Below are 12,701 nucleotides of genomic sequence, written 5' to 3'. Positions count from 1 at the left end.
CCTCCGGCCTTAGAAGGGCAAACGAGGAATGGCGCGTGCTTCTTCTCGTGCGAAGAAGCTGAGGTGAAAGGGAGAGTGATTGACGGAGGTGGCGGCCCGGAGATTCTGGCAGCGATACCAAGGCAGATGGGCGATGGGTGAGAGAGCGCGGAAGTGATGGAGCGGGAGGCTGAGCAAGGGAGCAGGGGAGAGCCATACTACTCAAAATTCTTTCCTTACTCTGGCCTCTGATCTACTGCTGGTATGACTCCAGGTAATGCCTCGCTGCCTGCTATATAATCACGAGCGCGGGGTTTAAAGTCTAAACACTCGTCCCTTACGTCGAAGAGTGTCATTTTTTCTTTTTCTTGTGGGCAACCTCAAAGTGAAATTAGCGTCCATATGTAGCCAAGAAAACAAAAGAAAATGGTGTTCATACGATTTTTTTATTTTTTTTCGTTGATCAGACTATCATTGACCAGTCTGGAATTTACACGCCCACTAAATCGACAATCAAAATAAGGCGACGTACAGAAGAAGTATACTCCTAGCGAACCGGTCCTTAATGCTCAGCAACACGTGAGCTTCATTAATCTCTCTATGAACAGGTTCTGCTTGAAAAGTAGCCAGGGATGATATGTTCCGTCCAGCCTGGGCCAGGACGATCGGTTTTTCAACGAAGATGGTGACAAATGATTGTTTATAACAATGTATGACCAGCGTGATGCCATTTGGTGTCAATTAACAATTTCAAGCACCGATAGTTTCCAATGGCTTAATACTGATGCAGAAGACTTCTGCAATTGAGCAGGTAATTGTGGAGGGAGATCCAGTCAGCGATGCTTAATATTTGACATGGTCAGTTATAAATTTAGTGTCTGAATTACTTGATCTGTTGGTCATAGATCCTATGTTCTGAGTCTAAGATATAATATTTCTTCTTTGACACTTCATCATTCTAATTTATGCATGTACATTTTGAAATCGCAACACCTCCCACACTAAGGAAGAAGAGCTAATCCTGAATGTTATTTGCCGATGCTAGGAAGAAGTATCGGTAAGTTATCTACCGCGCCAAAATTTATCAACGCGGCTTATTAGCATTTGGAGATTACAATGCTTAAAAGCATCGGCAAGGAAAGAAGGGATTTTATTGACGCTTTCTGGTAAGCATTGTTATATTTTCCAATACTGATGAGATGCTGGAGATCCATAACTTGGACTAGAAGGTCACGAGCACCATAGCAAAGAGTGGGCTACGACCTATTTTTCATTGCAGAAAACGTCCCCCAAAGGTCATGCTCGGATTCGCCGCTCACCGAAATCGTGCCCGCCAGTTAAACTGATCAATAGGAGCGTAGCACGTGCCATGTGGAGTCAATAGCCAAACAAATCTTCAAATGATTAACAAGGGTAGTTATAGCTCAGCATGATCTTGGCACGCTGGATAAGGAAAGTCGTAATTGCCTAGGGCAAGAGATAGGGAAAAAGCATAAAAGCTCATCTGAAAATTGTGCGAATGGAATCACAACAGATCAACACCCTCCTCTGTATAAACTTGGCTAGGGGACCCTAGGTAAGAGACTTTTCACCTTGCTTTCACCTGTCATTCTACTCAGATCTCTACCATTCCTTTCCAAAACTGTAATAACCCAAAAAATAAAAAGAAAAATTGGGGCCATGGGCCGGCCCAAAGGGGCCAGGCCCAGCCCGACCTTTGAGCAGCCCAGTCCTGTGGGCTTGTGGGCCGGCCTGGAGGGGGCCAGGCCCAACCCAACCGTGCACAGTGGCACGGTCCAAGCGGAGAAGAAGACTCCGTTCCTCCCCGATTCTGGCAGAAGAGGTAGCTACCCGAGGCCAGTTCAAGTTCAAATCAAACTCAGAGATCTTGCCTATATAACTCCCCTTCTCCTCCTCAGTTTTCCACCACATGAATCGCCGGGAATTGCCACCGATTTCGAGTTGCTTCTCCGAGTTCTTCCCTCGAATCCTCGCCGGAAACGTCACCGAATCCTCGTCAGGCTGAGGTAAGACCCAAGCCACTCCTCTCTTCTTCTTTGGATCATCTAGCCATGTTTTCACCTTGAATAGAGCCAGCAAGTTGCCGAATTTCCATCCAAAATAGGGGTTCCCTATTTCGGCTTCTTCCAAGCCCCGCCGCCGGCGGCTGCCAGGTTCAGCCGAGCTTCACCGCCTCCTGAGAGTTCTAAGTTCATGTGGCATCGATCAGGGAGATCGGCCATGTTCAGGCCGATTTTGATTGGTTCTTTGATGGTCTTCTTCCTCTTTTCTCCCCTTCTTCTCGTCGGCCGACTACCGTTGCCGGTGGTGCCATGGTTGAGGGTCGCCGTCGTCGTAGCTCGACCACTTTGGGCCGCCACCCCCCTGATCCGTGGAAGAGAGAGAGAGAACAACTCTCCTCTATTTTGGAAGAAAAAGAGAGCCCTCTCTCTTCTTTCTCTCTCCTTGCTCTCTTGGATTTCTCTCTCTTGTTTCTAGTTTCTCTCTCTATGGGACTTTCGAAACTTTTCTCTCTCTTCCTGTTGGTACTTTCTCCTTCTAAGCTTGATACGGGGCGATCATTGGTTGTGACGACTGTTGGATAGTCCTAGGTTGCTACGTGATGGTAGACCTTGTAGTGGACTAGTAGAGGGTTCTAAGTTGTCGGATATCTCGAATAATTTTTTATATTGATTTGATTTTTTAGGGAAACAATCTTTTGGAAAAGAGGACGTTGAGCAGGGTTATGTGCACTCCGGTTCGTAGATCACGGTGTGGGCAGGTGATTGGTTTGTTTGGTTGTTAGTAAAGAGGTAAGAATCCTTGTACATTGACTTGCATGATATAAATATTTTTCTACCTATATGTATATATGATATGCTATGATCCAGATAAGTAAGAAGCCAGAATAGTTTTATGATAGTTTTGGTATTAAATTGTATTTTGATCATGTTCGCTTGTGATGGATGGTTTGATGGGTACATATATGAGCATTACTTACATGTGCATAATCGAACTAATAGATGTGGTGCTCTGAACTAACAATGTTATTATTGGTTAACTCATCACAGGCTGAAAACGTAACTGTGGTTAGTCTAAAGTCAAAAATAAATAAAAAGAAATTGATATGTGTATGTGAATTAGATTAAATAAATAAGGACTTTAGAGCTTATCTCGTTATTATGGCAGGCCCGCCATAGGTTGGAAATGTGATAGTTTGTCAGGCTCCATCACGGGCTGGAAATGTAGAACTATAATTGGCAGGCCTCGCCACAGGCTGGAAATGTGATACTTTGGCAAGCCCCATCACAGGCTGGAAAATGTGACCGAGATTTGGCCGAAAGTCGATAAGATAATTGATCCGAATCAAGGTAAAAGAAACGGGAAAAAAAGCATTGAAAACATCAACGAAGATTTATGAAATATCTTATGCTATATCACTCTTGAGTGGATGGATTTCTATTGATATTTGACGTTCATATTTATACTGATTATTCGAGTATTATTGATATCCAGTTTGTGATTTCATGATGTGTGCAACGATATTTTGTGGTTTTCAAACTTATATTATTATTATATTGGTGTAGATGTGTGGGGATTCTTACTGGGGTGTAAAGCTCACCACCCTTTCTTCTTTCTTTTTTTTCAGAGTCGTAGGATGCATAGTTTCGGATAGGTTTGAGCGCTGAGTTTGAGTATCAAAGTCATCAGTTACTTAGTTAGTTTATTTTGATACCGATGAACATTGAAAGCTACTCTTGTAATTGAACCAATTTAATTATTTGGATTTGTTGGATTTATCTATTTGAATTAATTAAAAAATTGTGGAGTTGTCGGATTTTTGTTCATCTGACAAAAAATCTACTTGACATAAACATTGAAGGGTTTCCCACCAATATGTTTCGACAACCTTGATCGCTTCGCTTTCATCGCAGGTTGGAGCTTGTACCTTGTTGGCCATCTTTATCCTAGCAAAGCAGACCTCATCCACCAAATTGCCGACTCCGTCAGATCGGATTTTCGGTGGCAGCACCTCCCGACTTATCCCAACTGATGGGCCACGAGGATCTTAATTGGTGGGCCACCAGTTGAGGCCAGCCCTCTTATGGTCGATTTCCCACAAACAGAAGATGGGGTGTCTGGAAGGAGACCTGGATCTGCGGGATGAATTGATCAGCCTCTCCATCGCCAACATATTGGCAGTGAGGTGGTGGCTTTCAAGGTGGAAAGAAGAGGCCACATTGGATGATGTTAACCTACTAGGCCAAGTGCTGGCCACCTTCCTCTCACTATGCATGTCAACATGGTGTCGAAGCCCCTCAGCATGGCCATGGAGTTCGACAAGGGCTCGGCTCCTTAGATGGGACATTGTTGCTAGCAACCGAGCCGGACGGCAAATGTACCGATTATTCGAGCTGCTGATCAATGCCGGCCTCTTTCATATGGTTTTGATGGGCAAAATCTATTATTATTATTATTATTATTATTATTATTATTATTATTATTATTATTGGTGCAACGGTGGCTCACACACTACGGATGTGAATGCGGGATAAGATCTATTATTCAATGGATGAGGGGCAAATATAAGAAAAAATAAAGGCTTCTGTCTTCTTGCCCAGAAGCCTGCATGCTTAGACACCATAATATTAAATTGCATGGGGCAAAAGGAAGAAGAGCTGCATGCGCTCTCCGCCACCCACAAGAGGCACTCTAATCCTAACTCTGAGCAATCGTGATGGAAAGAACCTAAGGAATGAGTTAGGGACCAAGTCCGCAAGATATCGCTTTATAATGTGCCTCACTCATTAGAGATAATTGCAAAGATTAAGATGGATATAATCTCCAATACGGTTGCATAGAAACTTGTTTCTTATTGTAACGGCCACAAACCATATATTCTATCACTATATCAGAGGCTTTTATTTTAAATTTAGAATCTTTATTAAAATAAATAAATAAAACAAAACTCGGTGCCCTGCTAGTGTGGGCTGCATCTGGATGAGCTTAAATTGAATCAATCCCCAGAAGGTTATCATCAACACATGGGCTAGGATCCAAGATATTGGGAGGACTTGGAGATCGAGCTTTAGGAGATGGAGGTTCCATATTGGCAGCAAGGTGCACTACAAAGGTTATAACATTGAGTACGCTCCTTTCACGATGGGCAAAAGAATATGCCCTAAGGGCACCTTTATGATGGTCCAAGACTCCAAATGGTGATGGCCCTGGCCAACCTTCTCTTCTACTTTGATTGGCAGCTCCCCAGTGGGATGAAACCCTAGGATCTGAACGTGAACTGCTAGTCTCTTGTCGCACTAACATGTCAAACCAACGTGCATGTTTCTTTTTTCTTGTAAAGCAGTCGCTTTGATAGCCAATATGCACGTCGACTGTAGTAGAACCATATCAGAACCTTGATTTGTTGTATCAAAGCAGCAGAACAGTCAAAAACTATCATGATTCTAGCCATGGAACTCCCCTTCTGCAATTATTAGATCTTCGTTGTTATCTACATATATTGCAGTGTAAATAAAATTATTTAGATTTTGGAAACTTGTAAATATATATATATAAATAATATGGAAAATATTGAAATTATTGATATTTTTTAATATTTTAAACAAAATAGTTTGAAAAATATCATAAAGAATGAAATGAAGTTATTAAATTTTTATTTTTAACAGAGGAAAAAGAATTGATTTTTTTTTTACGAAAAGAAATAATTATTAAAATATGAAATATCAACATACTTCGATTAAGTATATTTTATAATGTAAATAAGCTTTTAATAACTATAACAAATCTTAACTTTAATAAAGTAGATTGCTGACATGGAGGCTGGGTGGTTCTTAGCCTCCAGAATTTTTAAACAATATAAGAGATATTATAGGTGGCATATTTCAATTTTCTCATCTATTTTAATTGCTAGAGATTCTTTTATTTCTTATAATTACAGTTTCTAACACTTTACCGTGTTCAAGTTGTCCTATTAAAAAAGTTCCACAAAGAATAAGAGCATCAAGCTATGTACACAGACAGTAGACTCCTACAGAATCGGTCCTTACACTACAGAAAAAAAGGGAAATGCCGACGCTTATACACCGACACTTCTTAAAAGCATCAGTAATTTTGGTCCAGCGCCAAAATTTGCCAACACTTTTTAGAAGTGTCGGCGGTCACAACGCTAGAACGGAGCTTGGGTGATTAGACGATGCTTAAAAACATCATCGGAGTCCCACGACGCGTTCTCTAAAGCGTGCCCATTTCACCCACCCCCACCCACATATATAAGGCCCCCTCCTGGTCCCTAGCCCCTCCAGCCGCCTGCCGCCCTCCTTATCCCTAACCCCTGATTCGGAGCCATGGCCATGGTCCAGCTCCAAATAGGGGGAGGAGATGCTCCAGCCCCAAAGGAAAGTGACGGTCCTTTTCTTCTCTCATCCTCCTCCTCTCTTTCTCTCTCTCACTCCCCTCCCTCTATTTATATTTCTACTTCATTTTAGGGTTTCTATCCGGTGGAGAGGGGATGGCGACGGAGGAGAACAGGGGATGGCGATGGAGAGAGGGTGTAAGAGCACCGGCGGAGAGCCGCACGTCCTCGCCGTCAACGATAGCTCCATTGACCGGAGGGGTTTTCAGATTTCTCTATGGTGCCTCTCTTCATCTTTCCTTTCCATTTTTTTTCCTCCCCTTATTATTTATCTTCATTTCTTTTCTTTTTTTATTCTTTTTGTTCCTTTTTTTTCTTTTTCATGTTCTTTTCTCTTTCCTTTCTTCATTCTTTCTTTTTGTTAGATAAATAATATAGTTTCAAAGAACGAACTTTGATTGAATTTTTTTCTATCTCTCTTTTGCAGTGACGGCTGTGGCTAGCAGGAAGAGAGCTCTGGAGCTCCTGGGTTAGGTATGGCCATTTATTTAAATTTTTTTAAGCTATATGTATAGAATATATTTTTCCTTAGGATTAATATGTGAATATAAGATTTGGGTTTACTAGATGCCGGAGATGACCGGGTACTAGAAATGGAGCCCCCTCCCTTGCCTCTTCCTCTTCTTCTTCATCGCTTCCGAACGATCAGGGCTTATAAGCTGTCCTCAAGGCCCCCAGAGATTTGTAAATAATTTTTTTTAAAAAAAAATTTATTTACAGCGACGCTTATAAGCGTCAGAATAGACTATATTTTTTTGTAGGAATAGGGATTTGCCGACGCTTTATAAGCGTCGGCAAATCCCTGTTTTTGCCGACGCTTTCATGTTGAGTCGGCAAAAACTTTTGCCACTCTGGTATCGCCGACGTTTTTGCGACGCTTTAATAGCGTCGTTGGAACTTTAGCCGATGCTTATAAGCGTCGGTAAAGATTATGAAAAGCGTCGGAAAAGATTAGTTTTCCTGTAGTGTTAATGCTCATCAACAGGCGAGCATCATTAATCTCTTTATGAACAAGTTTTGCTTGAACAGTAGCAAGGGATGATATGAGCCTCCAACTACCTCAAAAAATATATACCTTATATATCAGTCCAGCCTTGGTCGTGCATCATGTTGTCTGTGGGCAGCGACCGGCGATTCAAATTGGTATATGGCCGGCACGATCGTCTTTCAATGACGATGTGACAAATGATTATTTATAACAATATATGACCAGCGTGATGCCATCTGGTAACTATTAACAATTTCAAGCACCAATAGTTTCGTATGGCTTAATACTGATGCAAAAGACTTCAGCAATTGAGCAGGTAATTGTGGAGGGAGAGTTAGCGATGCTTAATATATGACATAGTCAGTTATAAATTTAGTGTCTGAATTACTTGATTTGTTGGCCAGGGACCTAAGTTTTGAGTCTAAGATATAACATTTCTTCTTTAACACTTAATCATCCTTCTTTAAGTGCACAAAAAACCTTCAACAATAATTTTTTTATCAATATCAACATCAGTATGATACTGCTAAAGCTAATAATTTTTAAATACTGACTATAGAGTTTAGCAAACTCACCTCTTAATAGGATACATGCATCGGTAGTGAACTAGTCTACCAAGTTTAGCTTCTGAAGCTAAGTGAATGAGTAGATGAACCATAATGGTAAAAAGCTTAGGAGAAAATATCTTTTCCATGTGGCAAAATGTAAGTGTAACATTTGACTCCAACTGATCAAGCTCTCGAGGAACAAGAAGTTTGGAACATAATGCTTTAAAAAATGATGACAATTAAGAAACAATTTAAAGAACTTGTTTCGGCGTTGACGATCTTAAAGCTAATGAAAAGATATCTTGCATCAAAATGTTACCATCATGACTTTTAAAGATTCAAAAGTTTTCACTCTTTAAGATTTATGCGTCGTAAAATATTCGATGCATACTCATTAGTAACCTTCATATTTGTTAGAACTGCTAAGAAAAGATCTTTCTCTTAAGTACATATTTTGTAACATGTAGGAAGTATAGAAAATTTATCATTGGCAAGTGCTTTCGGATGAAGCTCTTGTCTTATGCCCATATCTTTCAAATCAAGATATGCCTTCAAGTTATCTTTGGTCTTCCCATCAAGATTTAACAATGTTCTAATCAAGTTATCACAAACATTCTTCTCTACATGCATCACATCAAGATTATGCCAAAGAAGATTATACTCCCAATAAGGTAAATTAAAAAAATGCTCCTTTTTTTAACTATTTTTGTTTAGATGATACCATTGTGTCATCGGCATTTTTCTGTCTATATACGTTATCATCATCCTCAAAAACCTTTGCATCAATATTGTTAGTAGTGATGTCCACTATTAAACTTTCATTCATTGAGTTGCCAACATCCTTCCTTCCCCTTTCATCCTTCCTTCCCCTTTTCTTTGAACATTTGGAACCTTAGGATAACTATAATTGATGCCTTACATTTGTCTAAGAACTTCAATTCTAGTTTGTAGAATATGGGTAGATGGCAACTTTATAGTACCATCAAATAGATCATTCTGAAATGGAAATGGATAGTTTACTTCTAACCATCGACGATGGGCCATCGGTGGCAACGGTGTCTAGTTCAATAGTTTCTTGCAGACCACACTAAATACTTAAGACACTGTCCAATATGGCAGTGGCAACCACACAGGGGAAGTTCTATCCTCAATCTCACTAAAAAAATTTCAAACATGAATAATTGAAAGAACTATCCATTTGCTCGTGTCTGAATTTATTTACTTGGTGCACAACTATCACGCCCCGAACTCGAAGTGCAATAGACGCCGCATTGCTGCACGGCAGACTGTACAGGTATGCAAGGCTACAGATCATATCAAAGCAATAACAAATTTCTGATTTTTTTAATCAATAATTTATTCAAAGCAATCATACAAAGTTTCAAAATAACATATATCAACATAAATCATATTAAATATTCTAACTAATCTAACAAAAATGCCAATAATTGAAAAACAATATTCGAAATCTAGCGCACTCCCCAGTCTCGTGTGATCATGCTTCACGATTTGAAAAATAGAGAAAATACGATAATGGGCTACACTAGCCAAATAAGCAACATAATACCCTAAAGTAGGGTCAAAGCATGCCAAATATTTAATTAAAGCACAAATTAATGACCGAAAAGTAAATCACAAATAAACATATTTTTTAAAAAAATTTATTTAGCGTTTTTAAAAAACTCTGATACCAAAATTGCAACATAAATAGGCTTATGGCCATGTAACTCAGTGGCATGGGTTGCACAAAGTATCAAATCCACTATTATTAACTACCGGTGGCAACGGTGTCCAAATACCACTATTTTAATCATCGGTGGTACGGTGTTGAAGCTAGTTTTTCACATATACAAGTCGATAAGACCAACGAATAATCTCCATTGGCAGGATCAGAACAGATGATATCCATGCTGAGAAAAACATACATATAAAAACAGATTTCATAAATTATCCAGTCATATTTTCCAAATTTCATAACATAACGTAATATAATTTAAAATAATTACTATCATAACAATAACATACCTGACCTGTTTAACTAAATATAAAATATATATCAAAATCAACTAATAATTATTTTATCAAATAATTTAGAAAATACATTTTAAAGTATTAAGTTAATTACCTTTTAAAATTATCATTATTTTGGGGGAGTCTCCTCAGCTTGCCATTGCTGAAATTCCTTTTTCCATACAGGCAGAATTTTCTTGGGAAGCACTACCAAGGGCCTGGCAAATGGATACTCGGCCAAAAAGCTCTGGACAAAACTAATGAGCATAAAAGTTTTACCCGATCCCGGGGCATGAGCCAGAATGCAGCCCTCCGGTTTATCATTTACTAAATTTCTAACCAAAAAATGAAAGCCTTCTAACTGATGTGGCTTCATTTGCTTCAAATGCCTAGGATGGATAAAAATGTCAGCTGCTATAAAATCTTCCAAAAATTTAGGTACGGAATATTGTAATGTTTCGTCTACATCCTTGGTGTTTCTTGATCTGGACATGAGCGTCCTTGCTGCCCGTGGGGCCTTTGCCCATTGGTATTCAAATATTGTGTCGATACTTCTTTGAATAACTTCGCAGATACGACAAACAATGCCTAGATCATCCTGAAGTACGGGGAGGTGCTTGCATTCTTCTTCTTCTTCTTGCACAGCAGCTGGCTCAACATAATTAGGATTCTTTGAGCACTCCATATCTAATGACATTTCTTTCCAAAGATCATCCAGCCGATGCTCATCATTTTCTAAGTTTTCTGCTTCATCTTGTTGGCAGATTCCCATGATCGATGAATGCTCCTGCACGGCCGCAGATGAAACAAGCGTGGAGTTTACATCAGTTTTTTTTTTCCTCCATAGTCATTTCAAAAGCAAGAGCTTTTCCACCTTGTCTTTCGCCTCTCTTCTCTGCTTAGTCTTGGTTCACAAGATCCTGAAATCGCTGCTTCTCAGGAACTTTCTGTAGGACAACTTTTTGATATTGGACAGATGGTTGCCTGTTTGCTCTAAATGCAACACTACCATCTAACTTATTACTTCCATAGCCATAGGGAATTATCTGGTTTGAATGACTTTCTTGCGTTATAATGGCTTGTCTTTGGAAGCTCTCAATTCGAGTTCCAGTGTTTGTCATGAATCAGAGGATTTCCTTCCAGAATGGGAAGCATGTTGACTTCCTGTTTGATGGATTGCATCTTCATCATCTGAATCAAGAATTATGACAGATGTGCTGTCTTTCCCTTCTTTGTATTTTTGGGCAAGAATCCGTAGGGCCATTTGCAACATCTGGAATTTTCCTATGCATCATTAAATCAGAATCACCACAATATAAAATATTCTGATCACTGGACTCATATGTTTTTTTTTTTTTTTTTTGCCTGCAGACATTCTCACGGATGTATTGGCAGCAGCATCAATGAAGTCAGCCTCCAAATCAATTATATCTGAAGATATTGAACTATCAACACGTCGATCTGAATTCTGATTCCCTTTGGTTGATAGGTCCAACCAAGTATTTATCCCACGATGAGAGCTAGAAAATAGACTTGGATAGGAATTTGCAAGTGATGGCCGTAATGTGGACAAGAATTTGATGACCTGCATCCTCTGAGCATGGAGAGTTTCATACTCTTTGGTTACCCTTCCATATAATCCATCATCCAAGCTCCAGAAGATTCGACAAAGCAAGTGGATCTGAATAATCTCTAACTTTGGAGACTTTTCTTTGGCTTCCTCAAAACCAGAACATAAAACTGTCACCTCAGATTTGTTACGATGGTTATTATCCTCATCGTCTAACTTTGATCTTTTATGTCTCTGAAGATACATATACAGGTTCAAGATTTCCGACGAGCTGTTCTCCTTGGGGAGATCAAAAGATTCTTTCTCCCATCCCCTTCTCTTCCCTTGCCCCGGCGCCCATGGAACGAAAAAAAAGAGAAGTTGGAGCCGGAGAAAGAGTGGCACGGCGGAGTTCGATTGGCCCAAAACGGCCTATCTGGGCCAAAGAAACCAACCAAAAATGGCCTATCTGGGCTGGATCTCACAACAACTGTAAGGACCCGTGCGGGCGTGTGTTTAGTCCCACATCGGTTCAGATTACGTGAGGGGAGAAACAGTATTAATAGCCCATGAATCCAAACGCCGGCAGACCCAGAGGGAAACGTACATAGATGTCCTGCGTGCAAACAGTTCGAGTTTCCCTGCCGGCACAAGAAGGCTTTCATACAAGTGGGTTGGATGCAAAATCTTGGAAGAGCTTCATGATTTCTTCGTCGATACTGGTAAGGCCATCCATCCTTTTATAAAGAAAGCGCGAATTCCGAGCACCATTCACGACCGCACGGCTGCAGAATTCCGGCGCTACCGCCCTCGATCAAAGAGCGCCCACTCCAGCTCCTCCTCGGCCGACTCGATCAAATTGACGACACCCGCCGTTGCTTCCTCCTGGGTGCAACCTGGGTGGTCCCTCATGTAGCAGCCAACCGCCGTGGCCAACTTTCCCTCCCGGACCTCCTTTTGGAAGGTGGCGACGTCGTTGGCAAGCCGGGCTACGACGGAAATGAGGTACATGAAGCGTGAGTCTGGACCCAGGTGGCTGAGCATCTCATCCGTGAACTTTTCTCCTAGCAAGAATGCAGATGTCCATGTTACTACTCTAGCTCCGATAAAGACGACGGTGCATCGCATGTATTCTTCGTAGCTCGGTATGTGTTCGCTATGCATCCATTCTGCTTCCTCCAGAAGCACAGCTAC

The sequence above is a fragment of the Phoenix dactylifera genome, chromosome 17 (genome assembly GCF_051530095.1).
Source record: "Phoenix dactylifera cultivar Ajwa chromosome 17, Ajwa_hap1_PhDact_Kaust_v1.1, whole genome shotgun sequence".
Taxonomy (NCBI): Eukaryota; Viridiplantae; Streptophyta; class Magnoliopsida; order Arecales; family Arecaceae; genus Phoenix; species Phoenix dactylifera.
This window is presented reverse-complemented; position numbering follows the sequence as displayed.